This window comes from Ambystoma mexicanum, chromosome 4q, assembly GCF_040938575.1.
Source record: "Ambystoma mexicanum isolate Mex_15411 chromosome 4q, UKY_AmexF1_1, whole genome shotgun sequence".
Classification (NCBI taxonomy): Eukaryota; Metazoa; Chordata; class Amphibia; order Caudata; family Ambystomatidae; genus Ambystoma; species Ambystoma mexicanum.
This window is the reverse complement of record NC_090928.1, coordinates 779928993-779954569: the sequence shown is the minus strand read 5'-3', so window position 1 is coordinate 779954569 and position 25577 is coordinate 779928993. Positions and strand designations below refer to the sequence as shown.

General features: G+C 45.4%; 1 protein-coding gene across 6 annotated transcripts in view; it reads left to right on the top strand.

Annotated features, from left to right (window-relative positions):
- The window catches only part of KIF16B (kinesin family member 16B), a 3050718-nt gene that overhangs the window by 1469136 nt on the left and 1556005 nt on the right, over positions 1-25577 (top strand). The gene's annotated exons all lie outside the window — the stretch shown is intronic.

The following is a 25577-nucleotide window of genomic DNA, read 5'->3' as shown; positions in this document are numbered from 1 at the left end:
TTTCAGAATGTTGTCACACATGCCCTCTCAGCTAGTAGTAAGAAATAAGGCATATGCGGTGGACTTCTCCATGCCTCCTCCACTTATGTAAGCTAAACAAGTGTAAAATGGGATCCATATCCCTCTGAATCCCTTCCAGGTCCTTAATCCATCCAGGAACCTCCTTCAAAAATGATATATATTCTATTTCCAACCCAACAAACATGCCAGAAAGACCCTATCCCTCCACACCCCCTGTAGATTTGGTCTATTCATCGCTTTGACCCATAGTGGGTGCCCAGCATTTTCTCAAAAGATGTCATCTGCCTCTGCAATTAATTCATCCACTTTGGCGCAGTGAGTATCTCCCTTAATTTGACGTATTAGACATACAGACTTTGCTTATATTTAATTCTACTTCTAATTCGGGGAGAGAGAGAGAGATCAATTTGCTCTTTCTCCACAAATGTGCTACTGCTTTTAACTGACCCTTGTACCATCTCTGAAATCTCAATGGCTAAATTATATCATTGTTTTAAGCGTCCTCAGGAAATTCCAGTTGACCTGATGAAATACCTTCTCAGCGTCAAGCGAAATTAGTGGGTCCCTTTCCTTGTTCCATCAAATTTAGTGTCTTTCGGATTCCAAGATGTCCGCTGACACTAGCTAGATGTGTCGACGGTGGCTCCCGAGCCCGTGGCAAGCATAAGGCGGTTCCACCACTCACAGAGTGCAGGCAGAACTGGAAGGAAGCAGTGCGGACCCCCTGGAGCGGACCGAGAAGGCTTGGGAAGTGTGAAACTCGTGAGGCAAGGCAAGGCCAGACAGAAAGAGGAGACGGTGCAGTGGCCGCGAGATTCAGTGCAGCCAGGAAGGGCGAGGACACGATCCGCCTCAGAAAGAGGTGAAGGAGCCCTGGCCGTGGGATTCGGCGCGGCTAGGAAGCGGAGGACACGATACGGCTGTAGAAAAAGGGCCGATGGTGAAGGAGTGAGACGCACACCGGTCCCAAATCATGCACCGGAAGACGGCGGAGCAGGTCCAGGAGAAGAGCAGCGGAGGACGGAGTGCGGCCAACCGGGCAACCCCACAAGCACGGGCAATCACAGAAATGCAGAGGAGCTGGCCCTAAGGAGCGGTGGCAGGAAGGGTATGCAGTGATAAAATCGTGGAAAAATGTCGCCTATACAAAAAATTGTGGCAAAATTGCTGTGGTTTGACCCGGTAAAGGTGAACCCTGTTATACAACTTAAGGGGAGCGGGGGTTGCAGGGGTGTCCCCCGCTCCTCTTAAATAGTATAATGGGTCTGGGGGTAGCGGGGGTGTCCCCCGCATCCTTTACACGGATTGCGGCTGCAAAACCACAGCATTTTTGCCGCAATATTTTGTAACCACAGCAATTTTTGCCATGATTTTAACACATGGAACTGCAAGAAGGAGGCACCTAAGAAGAAAACAAATGCAGTGAGTCGGGGGGGGGGATTCATCTGTGACTCGGGGGACCTCCGTGCAGCGCAGAGCCCTGAAAAGGGGGTGCAAAAAGCACACCCGAGCCCCCAAACATTAGATAACGATGCTAGGAAGAGGCAAGGAAAGCAGTGGGGGACCCAGGACCGGGTCGGGCCTGGGTTTCATCAGCGGAGGCCCCACTAAATAGCGGGGACTGAGGGGCGCCCACAGCCAGCACGTCTAAGACACAGAGCCCCAAAAAGGGGGCGTGAAAAACATAGGAGTGACACCGGCCGACCCCCAATCACTGGAGAATGCTGCTGCGAGGGGGAAAGGAGAGTGGAGAGACCCAGGACCGTTTCTGGCCTGGGTCTGGCCGCTGGAGGCCCCAATAGGCCTCAGGGACTGAGGGGATCACACAGCCCTCACTCTTAAAGCAGGAACTCCTGGGCCCATAACAGCAGGCAGCCCAGCGATAGGGCGAAGGACGGTGGTCAGGGAATACGAAGGGTAGAACGCTCCCACAACCGGGAACAACACCAATTTAAGAACAAGGCCCGCAGCCTAGAACTGGGCAGGGCCCAAGGGCATAAATTACACCCAAAGTAAAGGGCAGAGACACGAAAGCAGCACGTACCAGGGTTGACCGGGAGGGGCAGCAGCAGCGTTGGCCCTATTGCAAGATAGGTGTGAGAGTGTGGGACTAAGTGTCATGGGCCCAAAGTCTGTACACCCTTATTTACCCCTATCTACACAGATTTCTCCCCGTGCACGCATGTTCTCCTGTTTTCGCTATGCTGCACGCCCTCTGTTTCAGGCCTGGACAGCCTCTTCACGGTTGCCATGGTCACGTTACATTTCTCACCAATGTGCTTTGTCTTCCAAGCGGCTCAGCAAGACTCGTGTTCATGTGACCCTGCGGTTGCCATGGTCGTGCTGCGCTTCTCACCACTGCGCCTTGCCTTCTGGTCCAGCTTGCAAGATGCGCGGTCATGTGATGCATGTTTTCAGCTCGCACTGCCATCGCGCTGTTTCATTGGGCTGGCGGCACTAACACACCTCCTGCTGGACCAATAAATGAAACGCCGTCTTCCATGGCAGCGCTTCTGATTGTTTTTTGGACTCTGTAAGCTTTGTTCCTGCTCCTTGCATCTTCGTTTTTGCATCTCCAGTGTATTGACTCTGCCTCGTTCATCAGACCACGCTTCTGCCTTCCGTCTGGGATTTTCACCACTGTGTGTTGCTGACCTTGCCTGGTATCCGGACTCCCACTGGTTCTGTTTTGATTTTGACATTTACCGCACAGCTTTCTGACCTCGGCCTGTTACCTGGATTGTCCCACTCTTCCTCCTTCCATCATTGTTTTGGCCTGATTGTGCATTGACCGGACCGTTCTGGAATTCATATAGAGGGTGGTTTCTCCCTACCACCGTTACGTGACCCCTTCCACTCTGCTCTTTCCTTGCTACAAGTATTCTTCTTGCTGCCTTTACCCCAATACCTACTTGCTGTCTGACCCCCCCCTTCCTTGACCCCCCTGGACCTCTTCTCTCCTTCTCTTCGCGGGCTCCTTGTGTTACGCTCACCTGGACCCCACAGGGGTGTCGATGGGACCCGGAGAGCTGCGGTCTCCTTCAACGTGATGCGTAGTGCAGAGATGACTGTCTGGACTGGCCCGCCTAGTCTTGTCTGCTGGACCCGAAGAAGTATTTTCCTGCAAGTGGAGACAGGGATTTAACCACCTGTGGGTTTTAGTGATGGCCTCCCAACTGTTCTCGCTCTCCCTCACTAATCGCCTCCGATATCCCCTTAGTAACCTCACCTTATGTTCGTAAAAGATGAGCTCTCCATCCTGCGTGTCTTGCAGGGGCACGTAGATACCAGTTACTTCACTGGTTTGAAGGCGTTGGGAGAGTTCCGGTAAGTATTGACTCTGAAGTCCCTGGCGGGATTGGTAAGTATCAAGTTCAAAGAGTTCAATGTGCCCGATGTTCACTCTTGTCCCCTTCCTTCCTTAAGTTGCAACTGAGTTCGTGAAAAGAAGGTCTTGTAGCTGCTGCTGGCGTTCAGGTAAGAGTCTGTGTTACCCAACGCTGTCCGGTAACTGCATGCGTTAACGTGTTGTTTTTCTTCCTCTTTACAGATGCGGCATATGAAAATGTGGAGAGTTAAGTAATAATACCGCCGGTGGTAATTCTATGGTGGTAAGAGGTTGTATTTGTTGATTCCCTTGGCTCACCTTGTTTTTTTCTTGTGTCCCCTAGGTGCCGGATTACGGCGAAGAAATGATGGAGACCGTGCCGGATCGAAAGATGCCGTGAGAACTGGTGAGTATGGCGCCGTGCTAGAGCTGGCGAAGCGACGCGTGCAGGACTGATGTACTTTCCAGGTCCGGAGATGAAATGGTTCCGGAATTAGGTGAGGAATTTGAAATAAGTTTGTTTTCTAACCTTGTCCTTTTATTCTTCTTTATTCTAGAAGCTCCGGATTCGAGGCGGGCGTGGCAGAAGACTGGATGCTGGCTGCAAGCAGGCGGCCGTGGCAGAAGACTGGATTCTGGCTGCAGGCACGGTGAGCGTCACGCTGCTGGATGCAGAATAACGCGAAGCATGTGCTGCTGTTCGGTTGTGGTTTAAATAGCCTCCAAAGGAGTTCCAGGTAAGAAGTTCCCTAGAGCCACGCCCGAGTAAAAAATAGTCCCTGTAACAAAATAGTCCCATCCAGGCCTCATGTAGGCTTGGACTCTTTTGCAGCATGGTCTGCATCAGGTAAGTAAAGTCTATGAGGCTGGCGCCTATGGCGCCAGGACTGATTTCTATGATGAGCCTGGCGCCTAAGGTGCCAGGACTGAACCCAGACAGCCCCTAGCTGGGGCTGCTGAGGTTTAAACAAATGTCTGGGTGCCTGCTCCCGGAGCTGAGGGCCTTGGTCCCGATGCCCGGGGGTAGGCATCATGACACCTTGGCACATGAACTTTGGACACTACCCTGTTTCTACTCTGCTTCAACCCGACCCTAGTGCGTCCCTCTTGCCACCCTGGTTAGCTCCTCTACTAACATTCCCTTCCTTTGTTTTTGGCCTGTCCTTCCATTGGATTGTGGACTTTGTTGACTCTGCTCCGGCAATCCCACCCATGGCACTTCGCATGAGAATACAACTTCATTTCATTGGGATCTACACTTTCCTCAGGTTAGTGGTCCTCCGCTACATCTTGTACTGTTTCTGTCCCATTCTGGTTACTTTTCTAATTAGAGCCTCTGCTTGCTTCATTAGCTTGGTGTGGGAATGAGTGGAATTAGGCTCTCACGCCCTTTCAAGTAATAGAACCATCTGACCTGGTGGTTACAAGGCAGTCGGGTACATTGCTGGGAAGGTCCCTCGTGTTGAGGGGACCCAGACTGTCAGGGAGGAACCTGGTAGGACAGTCTGAACTCCTGGCTAGCCATCCATAAGGGTCTCCTGGTGAGTATATTCATATTCCTGTTGTTGCTTGGTTGAGAATCTGACAGAATCAGAAGCCACCACAATATGGAGAACTATGACCCATTGGCAACTTTAACACAATTGGTTAGTGAACTCAGGGCTGATATGATGGATGCATACAATGCCATGCGTCATCTGATTGAAAGGCTTCAGGATCTGGTGCGCTCCCCCGCACAGGTGAGCACACCCGTAGGAGCCTCTGCTTCCGGCTCAAGTTATCCCTTACCAAGACAGGACCCGGACCCAAAATCCTACAGAACGTTTATCAATCAATGTAAGCTTCATTTTCTTTGCCGCCCCTCCTCATTTCCGCACTCCACCACCAAAGCAGGGTTTGTCTTATTGTATCTCAGCAGCACAGCCGCTGCCTGGGCCAAACCACTCCTCGAGTCAAACAGTTACATGCTGTATGATTGTGACCCACTAATCACCGCTATGAGGCGAGTGTTTGATACCCTGTATAAGATGCAGGCCTCAGACCTTGAGTTCCTTAATCTCTGCTAGGGTATGCTACCCCAGCTTTCTTACTTGGCCAGGTTTAATCAACTTGCAGCAGAAACTGACTGGCCAGAAGAAAAGAAGGCTGCAGTATTTTACATAGGGCTATCAGAGGAACTCCAGGACACCCTGGCCACAGTTCCTGTGGTGCCAACAGGTTTTGCAGATCTGCTGGACATGGTTCTTCAGATCGATGCCTACGCTAGGAACGGAAGGGCGAGAAGAAACCGATGCCAAACCTACCATTTCGGCCAGAAGCATCAGTTCCAGCTTGTGGGGATGTGGAGCCTATTCAGATTGGAGCTCTCCGTGGCACCCAAACTCCAGCTGAGCGAGAGAACCGGAGAAAGAACAATTTATGCTTCTATTGCGGTTCTCCTGAACACTTTCTAAAGGAATGTCCTAAGAAATCCCGACGCAGGGCGGTAAACTCTCAAGCCCGACAATAGAGGGAGTCCCTTTGTCGGGTTCACATCTCCTGAACTCCTTTGCTCCCACTCTCTCCTCCCCGATTGTCCTACCAGTGACGCTTCTGTTGCCTGCTGGGGTAACCATTCCCTCCGGAGGGATCCTTGATTCCGGATCTACGAACTGTTACATGGACGCCCAGTATGCCAAGGAGAACAAGATACCTGTTGCGTCTAAACCTGTGCCCGAGGCCGTCAAGGCAGTTGATGGTACTGCCCTCATATCTGGTATGGTCACTCATCAGACTGCGTCCCTGCAGATGGCAACTGAGGAAGGACATACGGAAAACATTGAGCATGATATTATCGCAGCACCACAGTACAAGATCATACTCTGCTGCTCCTGGTTACGGCTCCTTTACGCCTCCATCGACTGGAATGCACAGCATGTGCAGTTCCCCTCCGAGTACTGCAACGATCATTACTTCCAATCCCATGAGATCCTGAGGGGAACACTGTACAGTCTGGCCCTTCGGCTGACATGGTGTCTTCTGCCTCTTCAGCTGTCATACCTCCTGAATACCACGATTTCCTGGATGTTTTTGACAAAGGGAATGACAAAGGGAATGGCCACGCCACAGGCCGTATGATTGTCCTCTTGATCTTGTTTCTGAGGCCAAGATCCCCAATGGTCGGGTGTACTCGTTAACCCAGCAGGAGGAGTCCATTCTTAAGGAGTATATATGTAAGGTCCTGCAGTTGGGCTTTATCCACCCATCTTGTTCTCTGGCAGCATTGCCACCCTTTTTTGTTCCGAAGGAGGAGGGGGATTTGAGGCCCTGCATTGATTAGAGGGCTCTTAATAACATCACCATAAAAAAACAATACTCTTACCTTTGATCTCAGTTCTCCTTGTCCAATTGGCCTCTTAGGTGGTTTTCACCAAACTGGCCTACGCGGAGCATACAACCTAGTACGTGTCAAGGAGCAGGACGAGTGGAAGGCGGCCTTCAAAACACGGTATGGCCTATTCGAATGCCTGGTAATGCCGTTCGGCTTATGTAATGCCCCGGCAATGTTTCAAAACTTCATGAACGACGTGTTCCGGGACATTCTCGACCAATTTGTCATTGTATACCTGGATGACATCTTGATATACTCCACCTTCCCCAGGAACATGTCTCCCATGTTAGGACAGTACTCCAGAGACACTGGGACAACAAACTGTACGTGAAAGCGGAAAAGTGTGTTTTCAGTGTCCGTGAGGTCGAATTCCTGGGTTACGACCTAACGGACCATGGAATACGTATGAACCATTCCAAGGTGAAAGCTATCTTGAAGTGGCCTGCTCCGACAACAGCCAAGGCTCTGCAGTCCTTTCTGGGTTTTCAAACTTTTATCGCCGTTTTATACAGTCTTTCTCCTCCATTGTTTCCCCGCTCACGGCTCTGACTGGCTCCAAGATGCCGTTTCAATGGACACCGGCTGCTCAGTCGGCCTTTGACACTCTTAAAGAAGCTTTCACCACGACCCCAGTTCTCCAGCATCCAGATCCCAGTGCTCTGTTTTTTGTTGAAGCAGATACCTCTGGCATCGCAGTTGGGGCCATCCTTTCACAAACCTGCCAGGACACTTGGGAGACCCACCCCGTTGCTTATTTCTCCCGTAAACTATCTCCATACGAGAGGAATTGCACAGTGACTGAACGAGAGCTCCAATCAGTTTAGGCCGCATTCTCATAATGGCGTCACCATCGCTTTGGGGGGCTTGTCACCCCATTACTGTGTTCTCAGACCACCGGAATCTCCAGGCATTTAAGTCTATGAAATGTGTGTCCACCAGATTGGCTCGCTGGCATTCCTTTTTTTCTCAGTTCAATTTCAGTATCGCGTATCGCCCAGCCCATTTACATGTCCAGGCGGATGCCCTTTCTCGTCAGGATTTAGACACTGCACCCACTCCCAGGGCAAGCATTTCGGTCCTTCCTGAAAATACAGTATGCAGTTGTTCGGGTGCTGCTATGCTCAGGGCCTTACTCCACGATTTGGTCAACGGAAATCCAGCAGAACTCTGGGATTTTCACCTGGACATTGCCCATGGGTTACGCTACATACAGGTCAGGCTGTACATTCCCAGGGGGGATGCCCACACCAATGCACTAGAATGGACCCATGACTCATGCATAGCTGCACACCCTGGAAGACGGAAGACCCTAGATCTCCTCTTACAGAGGTGTTTTTGGTGGCCTGGTATGAATCGGGATGTGGTGGATTACGTCTCCTCTTGCTCTACTTGTACTCAATGCAAGTACACTACCGGTAGGCCAGTGGATCTCTTGCAGCCTCTCCCCGTTCTGCACAAACCGTGGCACACATTATCGATGGACTTTATTGTCGAATTGCCTACTATACAGGGCTATAACACCATATTGTTTGTCCCCTGTACTGGACTGCCCACGGCCCCTGTGTTGGCATATCTGTTCTTAAGGCATGTGTACTGGTTTTTTGGCCTTCCTTCTGTCTTGATCTCTGATCGGGGTCCCCACTCAGAAAACCTGCGAGCAATGGCTAAGGATAAAGCATTAAAAATCATATCACTGAACATTAAAGGCCTAAACTCACCAATAAAATGGAAAAAACGAGAACACTTTCTGTCAAGATAAAACCCAGACCTAGTCACCTTGCAGGAAACCCATATTCAAGTGAAAGATAAACATAACATGACACTACAAGGATACATCCAAAGCTAACAAATAACCTGGTGAAGAAAGGGGGACCTCTAATAGCAGTGAAAAGCAATCTAGACCTCAGGATGATAGATGTAAGCAGAGACACTAAAGGGAGGTTTTTCGCCATACTCCTCCAGGGGATGGGGAAACAATCCCACTGGCCACCATGTACGCCCCCAACACAGCACAGAACCGATTTATTCAATCGACAGTACAAAAACTCGAGGGGTTTGCGAAGGGGAAAATAATTCTCACAGGCGACTTTAACTTAGCATTGGACCCATAAAGGGACAGGAGCGCTAGAATATATTACTCGCACAACAAACCCTCGAAAGAACTGCGGGAAAAAAATTGACAATCTGTCAATGGTAGACACCTGGAGGGAAAAGAGTGGCAATGCCAGAGGCTATACCTTCTACTCCCATGTACACAGGTCAGCATCGAGAATAGACTACATCTGGGTGTCAAGATCCCTTCTAGGGCAAGTGGCGGACATATAAGTGGGAGCTACAACCCTATCTGACCATCCCCCTATGACACTGAAAATTAAAAAAAATCTCTGAACACCTCTGGGCTTTGGAGATGGAAATACCCAGCACGTATCTTTAAAGACAAGACCCTGAAAGGGGAACTAAGGGAGGGGATAGAACACTTCTTCCAAACTAACGAAATTCAGGAAGTAAGCCCACTCATGATATGGTATGCTTTCAAGGCCACCATAGGAGGAAAAATAATAGCAATAAAGGCGTGGAGGGACACAGAGCGCAGACTCCTAGAGGAGGACCTAGAAGCCAAACTGAAGGTAATTATGCTTAAGATGGCATCGGGCCTACAGGGGACATAAGAAGGGAGTACAGGGCAATCGGAGGCCAACTTGAAATCATACAAACAAGTAGAGCAGAAAGATCCCTGATGCATCTCAGACAGAAATACTACATTAAAGCGAACAAAACAGACCGGCTCCTAAAAAGGAGGCTGAGGAAAGAGGAGAAAGATAGGACCATCCTAAAGATCAGGACACTCTAGGGGGAAGTAAGTTCAGAAGAAACGTCCATCAGGAGGGAATTCACGAAATACTACGCATATCTATACAAATCAGATGACCCAGAGAAACGGAACCAGTTAGATTACCTGGAAAATTGTAGCTTACCAAAAATATCGGACCAAGAGAGGGCAGACCTAGAGCAAGAAATCACCATAGAGGAAGTCCGCAAACCCAACGCGTCACTCACAACCAATAAAGCCCCAGGTCCAGATGGCTTCACATCGGACGTTTATAAACTATTAAAGGAATGCCTAGTAGCCCCTTGCTTAGCTTCTCTATTCAACAGGTTTGTGGTAGGGGGAGGGATTTCACCCTCCGTGGAAGAGGCAAAATTTGTACTGTTGCCCAAACCAGGGAAAGACCTGACACTATGTGACTCATAGAGGCCGATATCGCTCATCAACACAGATGCAAATATCTTCACTAAAATCCTTGCAAACCGCCAAGAAAACCTCCTTCCCAACCTTATAAATCCTGACCAGTCAGGTTTTTCACAAGGCAGACAGAGACACGATAACACATGAAGAATCGCCCACATCATAGAAAAAGTCAATAAAACACACACACACACACACACACACACACACACTGACACTAATGGTCGCACTGGATGCGGAAAAAAGCCTTCAACAGGGTTGAGTGGCAATTTCTATATCACACTATGTACAAAATGGGATTTGGAGACGCCTTTATGTCCAAAATAGTCGTCAACTACCAAAACCCTTCCATACGCCTGTTAATCAATGGAGACCTGTCTGATCCAGTGGCAGTAACAAGAACACAACAGGGCTGGCCCCTATCCCCGCTCCTATACGCCATCCATCTAGAACCACTTTTGAGTAAAATAAGAGATTCAAAGGAAATGGAGGGTGTCCGCTTTGGGGGTAGGGAACACAAGGTGGCAGCTATCGCTGATGGCATGCTGTTAACAATAACGTTACAAAATTATTTCGAAACCAGGAGAAGGTCATACCGCAGGTAGTCCCACCATCGGCAGTATACAATATTTCTAAGAGACAACTTAGTGAACATGAGACTCGAATTTTGGAGAAGGGGTTCTCTTTTGTTCCTATGAGAAACCCCTCCAAAATGGAGGTAGAGATCGAACTACGCGGTTTATTTCGGAAAATACGATTACGTGATTTTTATGGGAACCAGGCCCATGACAATGATGTTGATAGCACCCACACTACTCTGAAATGTAAATCGACTTTTACCCCGACTTTACAAATGGTCTCTGATGAGACCGCGGTATTTGAAAAGGCGGTTCTGAAAGATTTTAACTCCTGCTATGACATATCTAACAATCATATCAGGAGTTCTTGTTTCAATTTTGGCAGACAAGATTGGGCCAGCCTCCAAGAACTCAAGTCAGACACCTCGATAATTATCAAACAGGCAGACAAAGGCGGCGGAATTGTTGTCATGGATTCCATCCAATATGACAATGAAATTCTGCGCCAGCTGGACAATCCAGCTATATACAGGAAACTTTCAAGTGATCCAACAGAGAGCATTAGAGCCCAAATTACAGCTATTGCCCAACAAGCATTAGAAATTGGAGCAATTAATGATAAGGAATTTCGTTTCCTTACGACCAAAGGAACCAGGACTCCACTTATCTATGTACTTCCCAAAATACACAAGGACCTTCTTAACCCACCAGGACGCCCTATTGTGTCATTATGTGGCTCTATATTAGAACCCATTGGCCAATTCTTAGATTATTTTCTTAAGCCTTTGGCGGCCTCTACTGAAACATACCTGGCCGACACCACGGACGCTATTAAACATCTTGAGGGTTTCCCGTTCAATCACGATTCCGACATACTTATGACTTTAGATGTGGAGTCTTTATATTCCAATATACCCCAAATGGAATCTTTAAAAGTAATGAAAGACTTCTTGGATCTACGACCAGGCACTCAAGTAGTTCCTACTGAAATACTAATAGATTTACTTGAGATAGCCCTTTCACTTAATTACTTTCGTTTCAAATCTTCTTACTATCTACAAGTGAAGGGAACAGCGATGGGGGCAGCTTTTGCTCCCAACTATGCCACACTTTTTATGTGGAACTTTGAAAATAGATGTATCCTGTCAGAGACTAACCCCTATAGAGATGCCATCAAATTGTATAAACGCTATATTGATGACATTATTATAATCTGGGACAAAACAAAAGCAGATCATCTTTTATTTCTTCCATGGCTCAATACGATGGACACGAACCTCAAATTCACTATGTCAGCCAACAGTACATCTTTACCATTCTTGGACTTGCTAGTCAAGAACCTAGAGGGTTTTATTGCTGTTGATCTGTATAGAAAAGAAACCGATCGGAATACTATTTTAAGATTCGACAGCTTCCACCCGGAATCATTACGCAAGAGTATCCCATATAGTCAATTCCTTAGGGCTAGACGAAATTGTACTAAAGTGGAAGACTATAAGATCCAGGCTAATATTATCGAAGATAGACTGCACCAACGCGGCTACCCAAAATATTTACTTCGTCAAGCACGAAAAAGAGCCAGATCTCAACACCGAGATATCCTCCTTGAGAAACACTGTCGGGAAGACATCACTAAGGAACGGCTAGTCTGCGCCATGACTTTTAATACCTTTCATCACAAGATCAAACAAAGTATTATGAAACATTGGCACCTTCTCCAATTAAATAATCCAGGACTTGCAAAACCCATTTTTGCATTTAAGAGAGGCAAGAACCTCAAAAGTTGGCTCACTAAAGCCGACAGGTCGAGCACTGGACCCAAATCAAATACGGTGCCAGGCCTTTGGGGCGGTAAACCTATTCAAGGCCATTTCCCATGTGGTTTTTGCAATCAATGCACTTCCACAATTACCGGTACCGTTGTAGGGATTAATGGCAAAAATTGGAATCTCCACCATCACACCACTTGTAATACCAAAAATGTGATTTATGTCATTATCTGCCCTTGCGCTCTTACGTACATCGGCAGAACATCTAGGCCCATCAAAATCAGAATTGGTGAACATAAGTCAAAAATTCGCAATAAAATCGCATCAGCTCCGCTAGTGTCACACTTTGTCGATAATAATCACGATCTGACTAGTTTGAAATGGTGTGTTTTGGAAAAAGTCTATGGCACTGATGCCAATAATATAGCAGCTCGCCTGTCTCAAAGAGAACAATGGTGGATGTATCATACCAATAGCTACGAGACAGGTTTAAATCGCCAAGAAGAATGGCTCCACTGTATACCTTAAAATATGCCAATACAAAATATAATGGACTAAATAATTCCCATTAGAGCCCTACTCTTGCTGCGAGGCTGTTTACAGTCCTTTTTTAGTTTTAGTTTCGCCTGGTACTAGGGGCCCTCATGCAGTCTTTTTTCTGTTACTAGTCCCAGCATTACGTGTGCCTATACTTAGTCCTTTTTCTATCTTTCCGGGATTTGGGTTACGCACACAGTCCTACTTCTTTTTCTAGCATCGCGCGTGTTTATAAACACAGTCGCGGGTACCATATTGGACGGCGCGAGATTCCAGCGGCCGTCTACAGAGGCGAGAGTAAAGGCGTACTCCGGGTGAGCAATTCATCTTTTATATAGACCTGTAAGAGCTACGTCCAGTTTTAGGTCAAGGATAGGCAAAGATTGAAGTTTACCCATCGGGTCGTACTATACTGAACTTCGATGCAGCTCGTCTTTTATCCTTTCAGGCTTCTTACAAACGCTGCCTTTAAAGCTCTTTTTGCAACCACCAAAACGCAAACTGGTCTTATATCTTTCCTTTAGGGTTTGCACCCACGGCTATTTCCTCTACGGTCCCGAAACCGTTGGCCTCTTCTCCTGGCTTGAGCTTACACCGATTTTGGAATATTCCGGACAGCCCAGTGGGAACATTCCTGATTCTTTTTTCCAGAACTGGGTCCCTTATGGCTTCGATCAAGAGTTCAAATCATTTTAAGGTTAGTAATTGGAAGAGGCAGAACTCTGATTTACTTCTGGCGGTGACAGGGGATACTGTGCTTTGGCCATTGAAGTTAGAGTTAATCTTGGGATATCTCTTTTAGCTTCTGTTTGGTTTGTCTTTTTAGATGTGAATTAATTTGCATCACCAGTCCAGCTCGGGTGGCGGATCGAATCAAAATTATTTTGCGGCACCACTATCTTGGACCAACTTAGGTGAATATATATATAACATATGTCCCTAGGCTCTATTCGTATGGTTATGAGGCATTGAATATTAGGAGGCTCACTCATTCATTTTCGGTTTTTAACCACCAAGTTTTTTTGTTTTTTCTCATTCTGTTTGTCCTAATGTGTTTTATCAAGGGTCTACGTCTTCAAAACAGACTCCAGATCCACAATCAAGCCCTTATGAATCACACAAAGATTTTATCTACGAGAACTACTGAATGATATATCGATACTCATGCATTAGTATGTTCTAGGTTTATATCTTTAATACATAGTGCGCCCTGAAGAAGGCGACTACTGGTTCGTTTAATTGAACCAGATAGGCTGAATTCGCCGAAACTGTTTTGATATTTTAAGATCATCTATGCACAGTATGTACAGTAGGCACTTAGCACTTTTTCTGCATCCAGCACTTTATTTCTTGGTTAGCATTCGTTTGCAATCAGCACTCAATTATTAATTGGGTTTACAGCAATTCTATCTTTTGAATGCAACTTATAAATGAGACAGTGATGTTTTTACCTCGATCAATACAAGGTTATGAATTGTGGTAGTTTGGCACTTAGCACTTTTTTTGCATCCAGCACTTTATTTCCTGGTTAGCATTCGTTTGCAATCAGCACTCAATTATTAATTGGGTTTACAGCAATTCTATCCTTTGAATGCAACTTATAAATGAGACAGTGATGTTTTTACCTCGATCAATACAAGGTTATGAACTGTGGTAGTTTAATTGTGTCTGAATATTTCGAGGCATGAGATTTGACAACAATTTTATACATAAATTAATTCTTCCTTTTCATTGATGTTTAGATGTTTATATATCATGCGATTTTACTATGATAATAAATTAAAAATTAAAATGTGAATATTTATGTCTGAGCTTCCTCCTCTTCTTTGCCTCTAGTTTTTACAATTGAGTACTCTGACTAATATAGTACTTTTCCATGTGAACTTCTTTCCCCTTCCGGGGTTTTCTCGTGCTATTTTGTTGTTTCCCAGTTCCATGGTTTAGGGGTTACCCATCCGTTGTGATACACTATTGGTGCAACCGTGTGTTGCATGGGTTGACAAAAATAGGTCAATTCAAATTTGAGACAACATTTTGGGAATTCTTCCCTATATGGCTTGATACAGTGTCCCTTCCTCCGCTCTGTAGATTTTCTGTTTCCTAGAAATAATAACCCTCTCTTAATTAAGATGGCAGCCACTGATGTGGTCTCATTTAGTGAAGAACAATTGGCAGATGCCATTAATGTTCCATCATTCTTTGACAACATGGAGGGGATTATGGGCCCCAATGATGGCTCCTCAATCACTAGTGACAGCATCATTAAATTGAAAAAGAAAAAATTCCGAACAGAGATGCACAGTCATCTATTGACAGAATATTTAAAAAAGAACATCATCCCTCAGGGTCTTTTAGTTAGAAATGAGCCATGCTTATTTATAGACGACGAAGAATACAAAACATCGTTTTCAGGAGTCGCAACTAAATGTAGCCGGGATTGGATGTTGTTGACAATCAATACCGCCCTTAGGCAAAGTGCCATCATTGGGGATGAAATAGACAAGGCAGAGACAGCATTTGCCCTGGATACCACCATCATTAACATTAAAGAAAAATTAGAGCTCATAGAAAAACATACCAAGGATTTTGTCAAAATCACTACTAATAAAAAGATGGATAAATTAAAAAAGGATATTAAAGCCTTCTCCAAGGAGGCAGCTTATCCTTATCTGTCCTCAGATTATCAGGGCCCAGGACATTGGCGGGATCCCTACAACCCTCTACAGGGCATTATCCCTGCTCAAAAGAAAGTTACCTTTTCGGATACATCATCCGATGGCAGTGGATCATATCCCACTAGAAATTCCCGAGGCAATAGGGACAATGGCAGGAACTCGAACAGAGGTTATAATCGAGGCCGTGGATGCTCCTATTGGCACTATCAAAACTATACTCGTTCAGCTAATTTTGCTCCTCAAGGCCCACATACTCCGTTTCCTCCTCCCAACCTCCCTTTTCCGCCTCCGGAACAAGGGGCTCCCCCGTTACAAAATTATTTCGAAACCAGGAGAAGGTCATACCGCAGGTAGTCCCACCATCGGCAGTATACAATATTTCTAAGAGACAACTTAGTGAACATGAGACTCGAATTTTGGAGAAGGGGTTCTCTTTTGTTCCTATGAGAAACCCCTCCAAAATGGAGGTAGAGATCGAACTACGCGGTTTATTTCGGAAAATACGATTACGTGATTTTTATGGGAACCAGGCCCATGACAATGATGTTGATAGCACCCACACTACTCTGAAATGTAAATCGACTTTTACCCCGACTTTACAAATGGTCTCTGATGAGACCGCGGTATTTGAAAAGGCGGTTCTGAAAGATTTTAACTCCTGCTATGACATATCTAACAATCATATCAGGAGTTCTTGTTTCAATTTTGGCAGACAAGATTGGGCCAGCCTCCAAGAACTCAAGTCAGACACCTCGATAATTATCAAACAGGCAGACAAAGGCGGCGGAATTGTTGTCATGGATTCCATCCAATATGACAATGAAATTCTGCGCCAGCTGGACAATCCAGCTATATACAGGAAACTTTCAAGTGATCCAACAGAGAGCATTAGAGCCCAAATTACAGCTATTGCCCAACAAGCATTAGAAATTGGAGCAATTAATGATAAGGAATTTCGTTTCCTTACGACCAAAGGAACCAGGACTCCACTTATCTATGTACTTCCCAAAATACACAAGGACCTTCTTAACCCACCAGGACGCCCTATTGTGTCATTATGTGGCTCTATATTAGAACCCATTGGCCAATTCTTAGATTATTTTCTTAAGCCTTTGGCGGCCTCTACTGAAACATACCTGGCCGACACCACGGACGCTATTAAACATCTTGAGGGTTTCCCGTTCAATCACGATTCCGACATACTTATGACTTTAGATGTGGAGTCTTTATATTCCAATATACCCCAAATGGAATCTTTAAAAGTAATGAAAGACTTCTTGGATCTACGACCAGGCACTCAAGTAGTTCCTACTGAAATACTAATAGATTTACTTGAGATAGCCCTTTCACGTAATTACTTTCGTTTCAAATCTTCTTACTATCTACAAGTGAAGGGAACAGCGATGGGGGCAGCTTTTGCTCCCAACTATGCCACACTTTTTATGTGGAACTTTGAAAATAGATGTATCCTGTCAGAGACTAACCCCTATAGAGATGCCATCAAATTGTATAAACGCTATATTGATGACATTATTATAATCTGGGACAAAACAAAAGCAGATCATCTTTTATTTCTTCCATGGCTCAATACGATGGACACGAACCTCAAATTCACTATGTCAGCCAACAGTACATCTTTACCATTCTTGGACTTGCTAGTCAAGAACCTAGAGGGTTTTATTGCTGTTGATCTGTATAGAAAAGAAACCGATCGGAATACTATTTTAAGATTCGACAGCTTCCACCCGGAATCATTACGCAAGAGTATCCCATATAGTCAATTCCTTAGGGCTAGACGAAATTGTACTAAAGTGGAAGACTATAAGATCCAGGCTAATATTATCGAAGATAGACTGCACCAACGCGGCTACCCAAAATATTTACTTCGTCAAGCACGAAAAAGAGCCAGATCTCAACACCGAGATATCCTCCTTGAGAAACACTGTCGGGAAGACATCACTAAGGAACGGCTAGTCTGCGCCATGACTTTTAATACCTTTCATCACAAGATCAAACAAAGTATTATGAAACATTGGCACCTTCTCCAATTAAATAATCCAGGACTTGCAAAACCCATTTTTGCATTTAAGAGAGGCAAGAACCTCAAAAGTTGGCTCACTAAAGCCGACAGGTCGAGCACTGGACCCAAATCAAATACGGTGCCAGGCCTTTGGGGCGGTAAACCTATTCAAGGCCATTTCCCATGTGGTTTTTGCAATCAATGCACTTCCACAATTACCGGTACCGTTGTAGGGATTAATGGCAAAAATTGGAATCTCCACCATCACACCACTTGTAATACCAAAAATGTGATTTATGTCATTATCTGCCCTTGCGCTCTTACGTACATCGGCAGAACATCTAGGCCCATCAAAATCAGAATTGGTGAACATAAGTCAAAAATTCGCAATAAAATCGCATCAGCTCCGCTAGTGTCACACTTTGTCGATAATAATCACGATCTGACTAGTTTGAAATGGTGTGTTTTGGAAAAAGTCTATGGCACTGATGCCAATAATATAGCAGCTCGCCTGTCTCAAAGAGAACAATGGTGGATGTATCATACCAATAGCTACGAGACAGGTTTAAATCGCCAAGAAGAATGGCTCCACTGTATACCTTAAAATATGCCAATACAAAATATAATGGACTAAATAATTCCCATTAGAGCCCTACTCTTGCTGCGAGGCTGTTTACAGTCCTTTTTTAGTTTTAGTTTCGCCTGGTACTAGGGGCCCTCATGCAGTCTTTTTTCTGTTACTAGTCCCAGCATTACGTGTGCCTATACTTAGTCCTTTTTCTATCTTTCCGGGATTTGGGTTACGCACACAGTCCTACTTCTTTTTCTAGCATCGCGCGTGTTTATAAACACAGTCGCGGGTACCATATTGGACGGCGCGAGATTCCAGCGGCCGTCTACAGAGGCGAGAGTAAAGGCGTACTCCGGGTGAGCAATTCATCTTTTATATAGACCTGTAAGAGCTACGTCCAGTTTTAGGTCAAGGATAGGCAAAGATTGAAGTTTACCCATCGGGTCGTACTATACTGAACTTCGATGCAGCTCGTCTTTTATCCTTTCAGGCTTCTTACAAACGCTGCCTTTAAAGCTCTTTTTGCAACCACCAAAACGCAAACTGGTCTTATATCTTTCCTTTAGGGTTTGCACCCACGGCTATTTCCTCTACGGTCCCGAAACCGTTGGCCTCTTCTCCTGGCTTGAGCTTACACCGATTTTGGAATATTCCGGACAGCCCAGTGGGAACATTCCTGATTCTTTTTTCCAGAACTGGGTCCCTTATGGCTTCGATCAAGAGTTCAAATCATTTTAAGGTTAGTAATTGGAAGAGGCAGAACTCTGATTTACTTCTGGCGGTGACAGGGGATACTGTGCTTTGGCCATTGAAGTTAGAGTTAATCTTGGGATATCTCTTTTAGCTTCTGTTTGGTTTGTCTTTTTAGATGTGAATTAATTTGCATCACCAGTCCAGCTCGGGTGGCGGATCGAATCAAAATTATTTTGCGGCACCACTATCTTGGACCAACTTAGGTGAATATATATATAACATATGTCCCTAGGCTCTATTCGTATGGTTATGAGGCATTGAATATTAGGAGGCTCACTCATTCATTTTCGGTTTTTAACCACCAAGTTTTTTTGTTTTTTCTCATTCTGTTTGTCCTAATGTGTTTTATCAAGGGTCTACGTCTTCAAAACAGACTCCAGATCCACAATCAAGCCCTTATGAATCACACAAAGATTTTATCTACGAGAACTACTGAATGATATATCGATACTCATGCATTAGTATGTTCTAGGTTTATATCTTTAATACATAGTGCGCCCTGAAGAAGGCGACTACTGGTTCGTTTAATTGAACCAGATAGGCTGAATTCGCCGAAACTGTTTTGATATTTTAAGATCATCTATGCACAGTATGTACAGTAGGCACTTAGCACTTTTTCTGCATCCAGCACTTTATTTCTTGGTTAGCATTCGTTTGCAATCAGCACTCAATTATTAATTGGGTTTACAGCAATTCTATCTTTTGAATGCAACTTATAAATGAGACAGTGATGTTTTTACCTCGATCAATACAAGGTTATGAATTGTGGTAGTTTGGCACTTAGCACTTTTTTTGCATCCAGCACTTTATTTCCTGGTTAGCATTCGTTTGCAATCAGCACTCAATTATTAATTGGGTTTACAGCAATTCTATCCTTTGAATGCAACTTATAAATGAGACAGTGAGGTTTTTACCTACATCAATACAAGGTTATGAACTGTGGTAGTTTAATTGTGTCTGAATATTTCGAGGCATGAGATTTGACAACAATTTTATACATAAATTAATTCTTCCTTTTCATTGATGTTTAGATGTTTATATATCATGCGATTTTACTATGATAATAAATTAAAAATTAAAATGTGAATATTTATGTCTGAGCTTCCTCCTCTTCTTTGCCTCTAGTTTTTACAATTGAGTACTCTGACTAATATAGTACTTTTCCATGTGAACTTCTTTCCCCTTCCGGGGTTTTCTCGTGTTAACAATAACTAACCCAGTGAAATCCCTCCATGCAAGAGGAGAGGTCGCTGGCCTAAAGATAAACGGAAAAAAATCTGAGATACTGAACCTGACTACATCACTGGAAAGGGAGAGGGAGCTGAAGTCAGCTTCTCATACTCATGGGCCCCCAACAATATAAAATACTTGAAAATCCATATCACTAAATCCCTAGGCCAACTATTAATAGCCAACTACCCCACCCCCCTTTACTGGCATCCATCAGGAATATGCTTCACAGCTGGGACCCCCTATCAATGTTCTGAAAATGGTCCTCCTACCAAAACAGCTATACATATTTATGGCCCTTCCCATAAAAATCCCCATGTCGTACTTCCGGGAAATTCACAGAAGGCCTTTATCTGGGTTCGTAAAACCACCAATCTCAAATAAGGTGATATGTTACCGAGGAACAGGGGGGGCGGGGAACCTGAGCTCTAAGTTTACTACCACGCAGCACAGATCAAAGTCTTAAGGGACTGGTCAAGGGACGACCGCAAGAACAATGGAGAGAAATGGACAGGGCGGTGGTAGGAACGCACCTTGGAAGTCCTATGGATATCCAGGGATGATAGACCCCACACCATGTACTGCAGCGAAATCAAAACCCTGGTAGAGAACACATGAGACGAGGCTGCAAAGCGGTCCAAGCTCATCACCTTCCCGTCACCACTCACTTCGATCTTCAGGAACCCGCATTCACGCCTGGGATGTCCGTAAATGGATTTGACAAAAGGCAGGAAGGGGATGCCACAAGATGCAAGACATGGTTGTGGGAGGGAAGATAAAAACATTCCCCCAGTGCAAACTGGACTTTGGAGTGGGAGAAGGAGAACATACGCCCAATTGAGACATTGGCTCCAGGACCCCAAAGTAAAAAGGCAGCAATAAGAGAACTTACCCCATTCGAAACATTTGTCATCACCAATGCAGTGGATAAACACCTAGTGGGGGCACTATACGGCCTGATCAAAGAAGGGGAAGAAACTGGGGAGAGACGCTTCATGGCTACCTGGGAAAGGGAAACTGATCAAACAATAAACATCGAACAATGGTTAGGACTTGGGACAAACATTCCCAAACTTGCACAGTCAATACAGATACAGGAAATCTGGACAAAGATGATGTACCTGTGGCACCTCATTGTGTGCTGTGGAGTTAAACAGGGTTGCATTGTGGCAGCAACCCTGTTTAACCTATACTTAGCGGACATGGAATTAGCGTTTAATAGTCTGTCCTCAACATGTCCTGTAAAATGTGGTGAGCCGACAGTAGGATGGCTGGCGTATGCAGATGATCTGTTGCTTCTTGATCATACGCCAGCTGGCCTTCAAAAGCTACTAGATGCATTAGCGGAGTACTTGCACAATAATAGGTTACCAATCAACAATGAGAAAAGTAAAATAATGGTGTTCCCAGCCACGAATCCACCTAAAACACATGAATGGCATATGAATAATGTAAAGCTAGAACAGGTTAGCAGTTACAAATATTTGGGTATTTAGTTGGATTGTAAATTAAATTGGGAGCAGCAATGGTTGTCTGTTAAGGCACGTTGCTTTTATAGGCACAAACATGGGTTTTTCAGCACACGCGGTTCTACTACGTGCAATGTTAATGTATGCAATTGAGGTATGGGGACACAGATTTTTATCTCGTCTAGTTAAACTGGAGACGACAATATTAAGAAAGCTTATGCGTCTTCCTGCCACCACTTTGGTTGAATATTTTTACCTTGAATTCAGTATGAAATGTATCCAAGACAAATATTTAAGTCGTTCTGTGATGAGCTATGTCAATCTGTTGCAATTAGATAATGGCACTATTGTGGTTGCACATATGCAAGCATTTATGAAACTCGATAAATGTTCAACTTTGGGTGTTTTGGGTACTATTAAGACCCTCTTTGAACGTTGGAAAGTGGGTTTTTCTATCACATAAAATAGTTTACCTGTGGGCCCCTTTAGAAGGTGGCTAAAAGGGAAATTAGCAATACATTGCACCAAGTGCCATCTTGTCTCTGTGGCATCTAAAGTACATAGTGGAAATTATTGCCAATATTACATGCATCGGGAGCATCCACCAAAATACATCAAAGCGTTTCCCAATCCCTATGTCTTTAGATCCTATCTGTTAATGAAGTTCAACCAGTCTGAGGCACTTGAGACAAAAGGGTCGTGGATAGGCCTTTGTCGAAGTAGACGATTCTGTAGATTGTGTGGCTGCATAGTTATAGAATCTTAATATCACCTGTTGATGTGCTGTGAAAGCTTGCAGGAGTTGAGAATTAAGTTCTTCAAATCGTATGACAATCTGATTAATATTTGCATGATAGACGAAATATGGAAATCATTTATGCAGGGTGATGATCTTAATCTTATTTATTTTATAGCGAAATTTTACCTGAGAATTGTTGAGATTTTAAAATGTTTAGCTTAATGATGGTTAGTGTAAGCCCCTGTAAAACAGGATTGTGTAGATGTATTGATTGTTTTAAATGCCAATTTGGGATTGTTTTAACTGTCAATTGTGATATTTGTATTGTTTTAATTGTTTTATCTGTTGTATATATAAAGCTTGTTAGCTGTATGTATATTAAATAAACATAAACAATCACTGTTAACCTTTTAGTGACTTCTTCTTTTGCTGCTCTTTTTCGGATCTACGTGATCCGACCGCGGCTGATTTTGCTGCGGCCGAAATGTTGCATGTGAAATGTACGAACCACAAAAGGTTCGTACATTTCCCATGCACACACACGTTGAAAATCCCTACATACCCACACCCCCACCCAAGACACACACCCCCACCCCCAACATACCAACACCCCACTTACCTGTCATAGCGTTGTGCTGTGTCCCTGCAGCGCCAGTTATCTTACACTTCCATGATCGGGAACCGTTGCCCCAGGGTCCTTTTCTTTTTCTTTTTTTATTTTTCGGGTGTGCTTCGGGGGTGTCCCCCGCAACACCACGCTCACTATACCACACAGTATAGTGAGTGAGGTGTTGCGGGGGGCACCCCTGCAATCTTTTTTTCTCTTTTTTTTTACTTACCTACAATGCTACCACCAAAGGTTCAAACTTTTGGTGTTCGAACTTTTGGTGGTAGCATTTTTCTGTCTTTTTATACGGTCGGACCTTTTGATTTTGGTCCGATCGTACAATTCCCTCTTTTTCCCCTACTTAAGCAGCCTTCCAGCCTCTTTTCCTTTGCAGTTGGTGGGCTGGTGCAAGTGAATCTAGGTTGTGGGACCTAAGTCCTGCCCTCTTCTTAGTCCTGCCCCTTCCTTTTGTTTAACTGATACATCACAGGATGTCTTTCTCCCAGACGTCCAAAACAAAGGGCATACAAAGAAAAGGGAAATTCCTGTTTGGAGTCGAAGAACCCAGGACCAGAACTCATATTCTTCAAACATCAGCTGAGCTCCCTTGAATGTGTTTCACATCTCTCTCCCAACAGCCCAGACTCGCCATCACGTCTTATCATCAGCCATGCCGCTCACTAGCAAACCTCATGAACACTACATGGTAGTAACCTCACACACGTCACCATAGACCTCATAAGTACTCTCATCCACTACTACACAAACTGATTCTCACCAACATCCGCTCAGCAGTGAACCACCCAGTAGATATCACCGACCTCCTCACTACACATGTCTTAGATACCATCTTCATTACTGAGGCCTGAATGATATCCACCTCAACACACATCGTAGATGTCATTATCCCAAATGGCTACAGCATTCTACAAAGAGACCACCCAAGCAAGATGGGTGGAGGCCTCACCGTCATTCACAAGGTATCGTGGCCATCATACACCCAACTGAACGTCACTACCATTGGCTCTTTCAAAAATCTTTCCTGCCACTTCCCACTCTCTTCGACAGTCACCTTTCACCTCATCTACAAACCACTGAAGCCCAACACCTCCTTCATTGGAGACTTCACAGATTTGGTCACCACCATCTCTCTCACGCACTGTTAAGGTGTACGTCTCGCAACTTGGACGTACCTCTGTTTCCGGATGATGTCCGCGTTGGGGAAGCCAGTCTGAAATTCGGATTAACCAGTAGAGAATATGGTACAAGGAAGCGGCCCCAGCCCCGTCCTGATAGTACAGGATTGGACGGGGACCACCCCCCAGCACCAAAGATCTTCTTCTTGTAGTGACCTTGGTTGCTGTAGCTGGCACAGGCGAGACGGGCAACCAGGAAGTCGAGAAGTTCAGAGAGGAGAGAGCTCCGAAGAATGGCCCAGGGGAGAGAGCTCAGAAGATTGCCAGGAGAGCCAGAAACACTCAGTTCAAAGGAGTTCCAAACAACAGTCAATTTGCAGGCTGTGGAAGGATGGGTAGCCAAATTGACGGAGAGTGTCCAGGCCCAGGCACATCCGGAAGGTGTTGAGGTTAAATTGGAGCAGGCAAGTAGGCTGGTACCCCAGCAAGGCAACAAAATAGGGACACCAAGGAGACGGCAGATAGACCTCAGGAAACCTCAAAGGATTTAACCAGGGGAAGGCAGTAAGGGAATAACAGGGAGGCCAGACAAGGAATAGGGAGCAAAACTGGGAAGCGGGGATTCCAGGCAAAGGGAGGGAACCAGGCAGGGAAACCAAGCAACAGAAGGCAGTGGGTCCGGAGGGAAATGCTCGAGAACCAGGCTGAAGGGCTGGACGGCCTGGCAGGAAAGCAGGGACCCAGGCGGGCAAAACTGGAAGGTCTGGTAGTGGAACAAGAAGACCAGGCAAGGAAGGGCAGGGATCCAGGCAGAGAAGGGAAGCAGGGCTGCAGAGTCAAACAGGAGCCGGCGGCGAAACAACGCTGAGTCAGGAACGAACCGGTTCGAAAACGAGGCTTGGAGCGCGAAGAGAACCGCGCATGCGCCGCGGTCCTTCCGAGGCGAGAACGAGGCTTGAAGCGCAAGCCTTCGAACGTCTTGGTCCGCGGCTCACGTGTGCGCCCGTAGCCTGGACCACACAGCTGATTGGGGCATCGGAGAGTCTCCCTCCCACTGATCCGATACCTAGAATAGAGCTGCCAGGGAACGTAGCGACCCGCAACCTTCCAGGTACGTGTCCTAACACGCACACCAACATGTTCCTCAGAAACTTCACATCCCAGCAACCAATTCCATGAAGGAAGATCTCCACTACCTTCTGGACACACTGAACCTCACATAGTACATGAATGGCCCTACACACACGAAAGGTTATATCCTCAAGCTCATTGTCATCACCCTGCCCACCCTGCATCACAGCTCTCCAATCTCTCTCAACTGTTGGGACTGTCTGGCAATCCCGTTAGGGTGCAGAAGTAAAACTTTGACACAGAGGGGTAATTTTGATTATTAGAAACCTTTATTTAAGTGTAAAAAGGAAAATAAAACCCTATCTCGCCCTAACTGTAAGAGGGGTGTCCCTGCCGCAACTGAAATATCTAGTGCCAGAATGTCCAAAGCAAAAGTCCCAATGTCCGAATCCTAAC